The 10,135-nt window shown below is 45.0% G+C and overlaps 1 protein-coding gene across 2 annotated transcripts in view; it reads right to left on the minus strand.

Moving 5' to 3' along the window:
- Positions 1–8,884, minus strand: part of plagl2 (pleiomorphic adenoma gene-like 2) — a 39,547-nt gene extending 30,663 nt beyond the window's left edge. For both annotated transcript variants that reach the window (XM_035645651.2, XM_035645650.2), the window contains exon 1: positions 8,632–8,884. The gene's annotated coding sequence lies outside the window, so the exon portion shown is untranslated. The remainder of the gene's footprint in view (positions 1–8,631) is intronic.
- Between the last annotated feature and the right edge of the window lie 1,251 nt (positions 8,885–10,135).

A 10,135-nucleotide genomic window follows, 5' to 3' on the forward strand; every position in this document is an offset into this window, starting at 1 on the left:
TGGAACTATCTCAGGCAGCCCGTGTTGGCCACTATACGAGCTACAATGATGAATCAAGTAGTCAATTGTTCGAAAATTAAATCAGTAACATTTTTGATAATAAATTTATCAGCCGGTTGGAGCTTCTTTCATTTTACTTTTAATGACAGTAGCGGAATATCTTTGGGTTTTGCCCAGTTGTTTTCAGACATCTCCAGCAGTTTGACTATGTCGGCTTGGGCTCTAGGAAAACAGATTTTTGGCCATTTTCTGACATTTTAAATGCCCAATGACAGAGAGATTAATCTTGAAAATAATCAGCAGATCGATCGATAACGAAAAAATGATTCCAGCTTTATAGTCGCTCTGACCGTGAGCCAATGAAATCAAAGTCAGCCTCTGTGATGACGCAGGCCCCAGATTGGCTGTCGAAACTGAAAACAGTATAAATGTTTAAAAATTAAATAAAAGTACACTTCAAAATGCTTTCCTATGACAGGAATTGTGCTGCTGGTTATGTTGAATTACAAGAAGCTCTGCCACATAAGGGAGAAATGTACTAAACAAAACATTAAAATTAAATTTCACCATATTTATCACTGCAAAGAAAACAGTGAGCAGCGGTTTGCCGTTAAGAACAATAAATTATCACCAAATAAATAGGAAAGCACGTACTATACTATAACTATAAGCTTTAAAAATATATATATATGTGGAAGTAATGCTATTAAATTAATATCCAAAACCACACTTTGGAAAGACACATTTTGACGTTTTATACACCAAATAATTACACAGTGACATTATTTTAAAACCAATCATCAGATTAAATAATGGAGATTCAATAACTTATATTTGGAGCCCTAAAACACACACAAAACAATCACATCACAGCCTCCAAAAACATAAAACAACTCTAAAAATGGAGGTGATTTCATAAGAGCAGGTTTACGTATTTTCCTAAAACAGCAGCAGTATCTGAGAAGTATGTCATATTTCAAAATCCAACCTCTGATCCATTTCAACCTTCCGTTTACATGACAAGAGGAAGACAAAACAAATGATCCGATATCAAAAAGAAAACTTCAATTCAACAGACCTCTGCAACCACGAGGCAACAAACCAAGCAAGCCATTTCGCCACAAAGATCCGCCATGCAAGCAACGCATGTCGCGGTAAGAAGAGCCCTTTAAAACGCCAGGCTACATCTGTAATAACCATGAGGACGTCAGATTGTCAGTATATCATTCAAGGAGTATGCTTTCTTGCTCAGTACTCAATCCTGCATGATGACAGGCCAGCAGAGCGTGAGGTCCTGTTTCATTGGTCCGGTACAACTCCATGGCGTCTCCAATGGCTCAGGCCAGTTCACCTCTCTCTCTCTCTCTCTCTCTCTCTCTCTCGTGCACATTATCCATTTAAAAATGTCTTAATTTTCCCCAACTCAGATCTGAATTTGGGGATGCAGCTAATCTGCAAACTGATTCTCCTTGACCTGTGTTATAACTTTTATTGAGGCAGAGCTCAAAAATGCCCCCTTGGCCATGGAAACAGTACTGGTTCGCTGCATAAAATTCGCATTCTGGATTCTGGAGCTGTCGATCTCATCACGCCGTCGTCATCAACAGTTCACCCTCTCGTCTTGGAACTGAGAGCGAGCGAAACCCGCCTGGCCCGAAAAAAGCGCAATGTCCAATCGCAACGACGCGACAGCAGACTTGTCAAGCTCTGCATTTGTTCACAGGTTGAGCGGCGGCAGAGTACGCAGGGCTGCAGCAAGAGAGGTGCTCGGCTTGTAAAACTGCTTTAGGGGTTGTGGGGTTGTTTTTAGTCTAAGTAAGGCGTGTTTATCTCCTCTCATGATGAATTTTTATGGTACGTCTGGCTCAGCAAGTTTACAACAGTAGCAAACCAACACTGCCTCACTTCCAAAGCCAAGGAGCATTTCTAAATAAATCCTTTTTGTGCAGGGCATGTGCAAAAGACATCATAACTCCACACATGGTCAAAGTCAGTCCAGGATGCTACTATACCAGAGTTCATTGTAAAGTTTCCGGTTCTGTGCGTCTCTTTAGTTAGATTCGACTCACCTTGTTACCTGACACACCGTTAAGATTATCGAGCTCACTCCTCGTCCTAAGAGCCTTTTCTCCACATCTAAATCCGGTCTGCCTATCCAAACATGTACAGTATACACCTAGATTCCTCATCACACTTGGAATACTAAGGCTTAGTAACTTCTTCACTGCAATACAACTAGCAAGCTGACGTTTTGCATTGGACACCCTGAGTATTTTTTTTTAGCACAATGCCAATCATGTAGCCTTAAAGAGGATACTTAACTCATTTTTTTTACAAGGTTTTCGTTTTTTAAGAGACTGCACAAAGATATTACATGAGTAATTCTGCCACTGGCATCATAAGCGGTTTCCAGATATGACATGACAGAATGTCCAAATGCAATTCTGCGGTTTATCTCCGGAGATTTGCATCCTCTCGTACAGCCCCTCCAGAGAAGTTCAGAACAATGTCCGAAGTTTAGTATGTTACAGTGGATCAGCAAGCTGAGGTGCCTATGCAATGACGATCCACCCAAATGTGTGCCTCAACTGGTATTTTAAAAACAATGTAAAATATCACTGCAAGCTGCTTCCATTTCCTACTTGTGTTTATTTTCTGCAGACTCTTTTTCTTAGACCTTATCTGCAGTGGATCATCTCTGAAAACCAACAGGCTTTGCTCTTTTCTCAAGTCAGTCAGTGCCTAAGGTTAAGTACAAGTCTATCAGTGTCTGAGAGACAACCCCCCCCCCCCCCCTAAACCAACGCTGTGTTTACTGCAGAGAGAGAAAAGCCTATTAATAAATCTGTTGCAGACAGCCTGGCGGAAGTGGCCTGGGGGCTGTAAACTCAGTTTGGAAGAGAGGGATGGATGAAGGGCAGAGCGGAGAAGGACGGAGGGACAGAGAATGAGAGAGAAAGGGGGGTGAAGGATGAAGGGAGGAAAAAGAGGGGAAGGAAAGAGGGTGTGTGTGTGTGTGTGTGTGTGTGTGTTGTGTGGTGTAAACCATGGGTGCCGGTTGATGGATGGATCTAGGTTCTGAAAAGCCACAGCTGCCCCGCTCTTCCTAGAAAAAAGATCCGCAAGCAAAAGTGGCAGTATGTGGTTCAAGCATCTAGCATCCTCTTACTATTTCTGACCGGGCATACTGCAGCACCCGTCAGAATGTGCGCCGGTCCGAGGAGCCTCTGCCAGACTGGGAGTAAATGTGTGCGTGTGCGCCTGCGTTATTACTGTTGTGCCTATGCATAATAAAAATGAAAATGTGAAGGGTTTTTTTTTTTAAACTTTAATTAGCCTTGTAAATGTGTGTGTGCGTTCGTGTGCACGCGCTGATCATTTGTACGTCTGTTTTCAATCAGTCGTTTTCACAGTAAAGCATCATTCTTCTCTCTCCTCTGTCACCGCTGCCAAGTGTGTGTAGTAAATGTATGTAAAGTGCTGTATCCACTGTGGAGAAAGTTTTTTTTGCACCCAGCACATATTACCTCAAATAAAAAAACAGTTCATTTCAATGTGAGTGATATGAAAAAGTTTAATATCAGCACATCAACATTTTACGACTCAAACCGAGAAACTGGCCTAGAGTTGCTTTAGCAGCAAGTAACTATTCGGCTAAATCAATCCAAATCCTGTCTGCTGATGAAGTCCATGATGTGCAGTTGTGTGAGTGGACCTTGAGTTGAAATACTACAGTCAAACCACCTTTTCCAATGGCCATGAAGCAACTGAACGAACACTCTCCACAGTCACACACTCAGCGAATTGACACGGTGGACGCAGTCAGTTACACGGCAGACAACATGGGCTACTCGCGATGCCGGACATAACGTGACACAAACACACAGCGCCGCGAGGGTCGCAAAGTCCGCAAGCAGATTTGTCGATCTCCGTTACGCAGCGGCATCCATTTCGAGTTTGTTAGCGTTCAGAAAATTGACACCACATTAATGACAAATCACCGATCCGTTTTTAGCACTTATATACATTTGTAAACATCAGTTTGAGCCTCAAATAAGCAGCTTGGAATTAAAAGCAGCAAGGACGAGAAACAGCCACGAAAAAACTAGAGGCAAACACCACCATCATTCAATGAAAGAATCCAAATCTCTCAAATATAGCTTTCGGGACATCATACATTCAGTATTGTATTTCATACACAGCCCTACGTAGGAAAGACATTCTACAAAACAAAACATGGCCAGTACTCCCTCAGATATCGCGGTTTACAGATATGGAACGCCAAAGTGCACGTTATTAAGAGCTCGTCATCTTTAGAACATTTTTTAAAAGACACTGTCCGCACATTGAATTCATGATGTCTGATCATTTCTTGATGTGTACCTATATTCCTTTTCCCCCCTCATTGTTTTACATGTATTTTGTAATACAAGGTTGTCACCTGGGGGGGGGGGGGGGTTCTTTTGTGTGTACTGAACTGTGGTCTACTCATTGGTTAGTCTTTTGTTCATTTTGTGTGCTTCTTGTTATTTGTCATCACTTTTCGTTGTATTTCTCTATAATCATGTCAGCTTAGTTTTAATATTTTGTTATCATTTGTCTTTTCTTCTTAAATTGAGGGAAGGTCCCTTGTATAAGACCTATGGCTTCTTGAATTTTCCGGACACATTCTTATTTTTTCATCATCTGGAATTTTATGTGTGCAAATAAATAAATCAAATAAAATCACGTCTTAACTAACGCTTTGTTTTGCACATCATAGTGCATGTGAGGCGCTGAAATGTCCTATATCAAATGCCTTTCTCTCTCTCAGTTCTTTATTCTTCTTCTCCAGACCTGCGGCACTTCTCTTCTTTTCCCTGATGGACACACAGTGCAACTCTCTCCTCCTCTCCAGCCATCCCTCTCTCACAGTTGACCTGAGTGACCAGCGGCCACAGAGTGTGTGTGTGTGTGTGTGTGTGTGTGTGTGTGTGTGTGAGTGTGAAACCTCACATATCACAAATAATCTTTCCCCGCTCGTCCCATGACACTGGACACACATGCGTGTAAACACTGCAGTGTCCATGTGAGGAGACAAAAAGTTCAAATACACAAACTACGACACGGGCACACACAAACACATACACACACAAACTGTGCCTGTCTTCGCTGTTGCCCCATGTTCCGTGTTCAGGTTCTCAGGCTCTTAGCTTGCCCCCCCCCCCCCCCCCCCCCCTGCTGTCTTGAGAAAATAACAAATAGTGCAATCTCCTCGCAGGCCTTTAGCGAACAACATCCATTCTAGCCTGAACCCAGTGTCCCTCTCCTCCCTCACCCATCTCCTCGGCACCCCCCACCCGCCCCGCTCCATCCCTGCCTCTGGAAGGTGAAGAAAGTACAAAGAGAGGGATCAGAGCTTTTCCGATTCTTCCCTGGTTATTAACTACCATTTGTCCCCCTCAGAGGGCTGTCCCTCCCATTAACCCAACTGATGCTCTTTTCTCATGGAAATCAGCCTGCTGTTGCCGCGGCCGCCACCGCCGCTGCTGCCACCGCCGCCGCTGCCGCTGCCCACTGAGGTGCAAGGAATTGTGGGGGATTTTTTTTCAGAGGAGAAGACCTCCCTCCAGGTCAAAAACAGCTCTCTCTTTCTTTCACTCCCTCTCTCTCTCTCTCTCTCTCTCTCTCTCAGGCACACACACACACACACACACACACACACACACGCTCCCATCTACCATCTCAAAAAACAGGCATGTGTGCGAGCTCTCACAGGCAAAACACATTCACTCAATCACAAAGGCAAACATGAAACGTGCTGCCTCCGACCACAGGGGCATGGAAGCAATGGAAGGCAATGCATGGGAGTTAATGAGAAGAAGCTGGCTCCGGGACGCCGGCGCAAAATATTTTTTGGAGGCAAGATCAGCGAAGAATGCACCAGCATAACATGAATCATCGGGACTTTATGACTGTGAAAACAAATATTTAGAAGTGGGATTGGCTCCGCGTGATTCTTAAAAGAAATATGAAAAATGGAAGTTTGGAAGTTTATTCCCAATATCCCTTGCTTGCTTGATCTATTTCAAATGTCTAGGGCCGCAACTAACGATTATTTTCATAATCGATTAATCTGTTGATTATTTTCTCGATTAATCGACTGGTAGTTTGGTCCATGAAATGGTAAAAAGTGCCGTCCGTGTTTCCCAAAACCCCAAGATGATGTTTTGTTTTGTCCACACAAGAAAATGCGTTTACTGTCACAGAGCAGCAAAGAAACCAGAAAATATTCACATTTACGAATCTGAAATCAGAGCATTTTGACTTTTTTCCCATAAAAACTACTTGAATCGATTAATCGATTATCAAAATAGTTGGCGATTAATTTAGTAATCGATTACTAACCGATTACTAATCGATAACTGCTGCAGCTCTAAAAGTGACTTCTAATGATCTTTTTTCGCCACGCAGAGAAAAGACACTTTTTTTTTTCTTTTCTGGCCGTTCACAAACCCACCTCTGATATTTGGAAGTTTGAGCGAACTATTTACGGCGTCTACGCGAGCCTTGCACCTCCGCCACCGCGTCCCGAAATAAAACAGGTGTACGAGAGCGACGCCGGCCTGCCTCGATGGTCTGAATGTTGGAGGAGTCTCCAGAGGAAATTCAAACCGCTGAAGCCCGCGCAGCGGATCCGCCGCTCACTGGGGTTGTTCCGGAGAGAGGGTGGCAAACATCAACACACACATAGGTCTCGACTTGCACTTCACGTGGCGGCAACAAAGGCACTGTCTCGTGACAAACCCTCTTCCATTTCCTTATTATGTAGCTAGAGGCCTTGATGGAAAAAAAATTTTTTAAAAGCCTGCAGCACAAATTGTGTGGTGGTCCCACTTCACCAGATCTCATTGATCTGCAACTTTGACATTGATCTTTTTAAAGTTTTGAGGAGCTCTTACATATGCAAATATATGCACTTTGTTGGTCTTGCGGCCTTAAGGTCACAATTTACCTTTTTAATTGAATTTGATCTAACACTACATCACCGGTTGACTCTTTTGTCCCCCAGAGAAATGACCAGTTTGTGCACAGAAGGGTAGTGTGTGTCATGAGAAAGCGAGCAGGCCATCGCAGGTACAATCTGGATCTGCTCGATCGATTAGACAATCCACAAAAATACATCTTAATCAATCAATTTGCTAAGACATTTAAACCAAAACGTCCCTGCTATACAGTCCGCGTCCTTTTCCTTTCTCGTGTGATGGTAAATCACCGACGCTGGAAGGTTGAGGACTGTCGATCGAAGCTTTACCTGAAGGCCTCAACTTTGGCGCAAGTAAATTTGAAACCGGTATTTTTTCTTTTCAAACTTTAAAGACTAAACCATACATTAATAACACAGCTGATAGTGAATAATCATAGTTAGCCCGGAGCCTATGAGATTCCTCCCTGTACAAGTTACAACCACAGGATGTCCGCTGATAACTAACAGCTCATGTACAGACACAATTACATGAAATACAATGTACTATATGTAGCTATAAAGATGTTGTCGTGGTGACAGTACGGACATGAGAAAAACACCACAGTGCAACAAGGTCAATTCAACTTTGTATTTATCTGCACAATATTAGTTCGTTTTCGGTCACTCGGAGCAACTGGTTCTCCAGACTCCTCATTGAAAACAAATGTGTGGCGAGCAGAAAAACCTTCAGCCAAGTCAGCTATCAATAACAAGTGCACAAACCGAACCCCCACATTGTGACCCCCACCCACCCCCCTCAACCCCCTCTTATGGTGGGGTCTTGTTATTTACCCGCTTCCAAGGAAAAGCCCCCCCTCACACACACGCGCGCGCGCGCGCGCACACACACGCAGGCAAGAGACGCACAACATCCGACGGGCCGCAAACATGACACAAGCCGTGGAAATAACCGAGCGCGGCGGATACACGCAGTGGCCAACAATGGCTGCGCCACTCTCCGCTGCGCTCCAGTCTCAAACCCCTCCTGGTGCACACGGCGCAGAGAAGCGAACTCGACGCACAACAACTGCGACTTTCTGTTAATCGCACTTTCTCCTCCCCGTCGCACGGCGACAGGCAGCGCGGGGACGTCCCCCTCCTGCGCGGCGGCGTGCCACTCTCGGAAACTCGCCTCCAACGAAAAGTCACCGGAACGCAGAAGAAACTCGCAAAAGAGAAGCGCCGGACGTCAACGGCGACGGGCCGCGCGACGCAGTGCGCCGAGGCTCCAAACTCCTCGCACTCGCGCTGGCAACTTATTCACCGACCAAAACAGATCGGGGGGGGGGGGGGAGAAAACAGAGGAGGAAGCGAAAGAGTGATTCAAAATTAAATGTCCTTCCAGTTTGCCACAACAACAACAAAATAAGCCCCCCCGAAAGGTTTTACGCAAAGTCCGACTGCGCAGCGGTAACAACACATTCATAACAATTGGAGTGTCGCGCGCGTCGATGTGTCAGCGTGCGCGAGATGGGAAGTTGACACGAAGTTTACACGAAGTTGTTTCGGACGGAGACACACATGCACGCGTCGGGACGCGCGGCCACAGTACGAGCTCTTGCAGAAGAGAGAGAGAGAGAGGGAGGAAGAAGAAGAAGAAGAAAAAACACGAGCAGTCAACCCACCTAAAAGTTTCCAGCACCGCATTAGTCAATTTCACACGGAGCGGCCCCGGTAACCTTCCATCCCGGACCGGAGCACGAAACCCGCCGTGGGAGAGCCGCCGCCGCTCCCCGCGCCGTCCTCCGCTCGATCCGCTCGTTTATTAATTTTTCCAGATTTTTCCCCCCCAATTATTTCTTTCTATATTCGGGGCCCGAGAGCGTGCCTGGCTCTCCTCGGGCTGCAGCGGAGTTATGGGGCGGTAAGCATTGTGGGAGTGTGACGTCAGGCCACTTTCGCAAACTTTTTTTTTTTTTTTTTTTTTTTTTTTTCCAAGCAGGGACAGCGTTACTGGTTTTTCAGCCAGTGCTCCCAGTCACAGGCGATTGATTCGGTTATTACACCTGCTGTCCCGATTAAGTGTCCTATACATTATGTTTATGGAGGGGGGGCAGACAATATCTTTAAAAATAATCACAATAATTCTACAAACAACATAATTATGTTGCCTGGAAACGGAGGTTCAAATGACCAAATATTTTTAATGGATTCCCAATTGTTGCCCATAGCCAAATTCATTACATCATTATTTAGGCCGCTACTGCCTTATATTTTAATATTTCTATTTTGACTTTGGAGGCCTATTGTTTAACATAAGAAAAAAAAAGGGTTGTTTGGCTAGTCTTGTGTTATCATACTTTAAAAGGAGGATGGGGGAAAAAACGCGACCAACTTCCGTCGTCACATGAGCCCCCCGTCACTTTTGCAAACGGTCGTTATTAGACGTGCGAGGTGTGTGTTTGTTTCGTCGCTCATCACGGGCCGGTTGGGGTGAGACAGTGGGGGGAGCGGGGCGCACACAGCTGGAAATCAGTGCGTTCGAATAAAACGAGTCACCGCAGACGAAGTGTGTGAATCGATAATAATAATATACATAATAAATACATACAAAACACTAAAGTGGAGTGGTGGGATTTTATGTGGGTTATATTGACATATTTCTTGAGCACATTAACCATAAAAAAATGTTTTAAAAAAAAGCAGAAATAAAAAACAAAATGTAATTATATAAATCATGGTCTTGAAATAGTGCTATTTCATATGTATCTATTTAATCTATGTGAAAGCGGATAGATGAAGAAAACTTTCAGTCCATCAGCAGGAATGTGGATGGTCGCCCCCGGGTCCCCACGTGTTGGTAATGGTGGTGGTCCCGTTTCTTCCACCTTGTGTTATTATTATTTTTTTCTTCCTGGAGGGAAGAGGAGGGGGGGGGGGGGGGGGGGGGGGGGGGGGTCCGCGGGGTGGAAGAATTACTTCCAGGGCACACCAACTCGTTTCCTCATCACCCTAAACGCCCCCACGGCCCCGGCCCACCCCCCCAGCCCCCAGCCCCACCAAGCCCGCAGGGTGAATGTGTTTGCGCAGGGAGAGTGAGTGGCCTATTGGGGGTGGGGGAGCAAGAGTCTTCAATAATGATGCCTTCAAGTGCAACCCGCCTGCTCATATTTTACATCTATAGAAATG

The sequence above is a fragment of the Scophthalmus maximus genome, chromosome 3, assembly GCF_022379125.1.
Source record: "Scophthalmus maximus strain ysfricsl-2021 chromosome 3, ASM2237912v1, whole genome shotgun sequence".
In the NCBI taxonomy this organism is placed as follows: Eukaryota; Metazoa; Chordata; class Actinopteri; order Pleuronectiformes; family Scophthalmidae; genus Scophthalmus; species Scophthalmus maximus.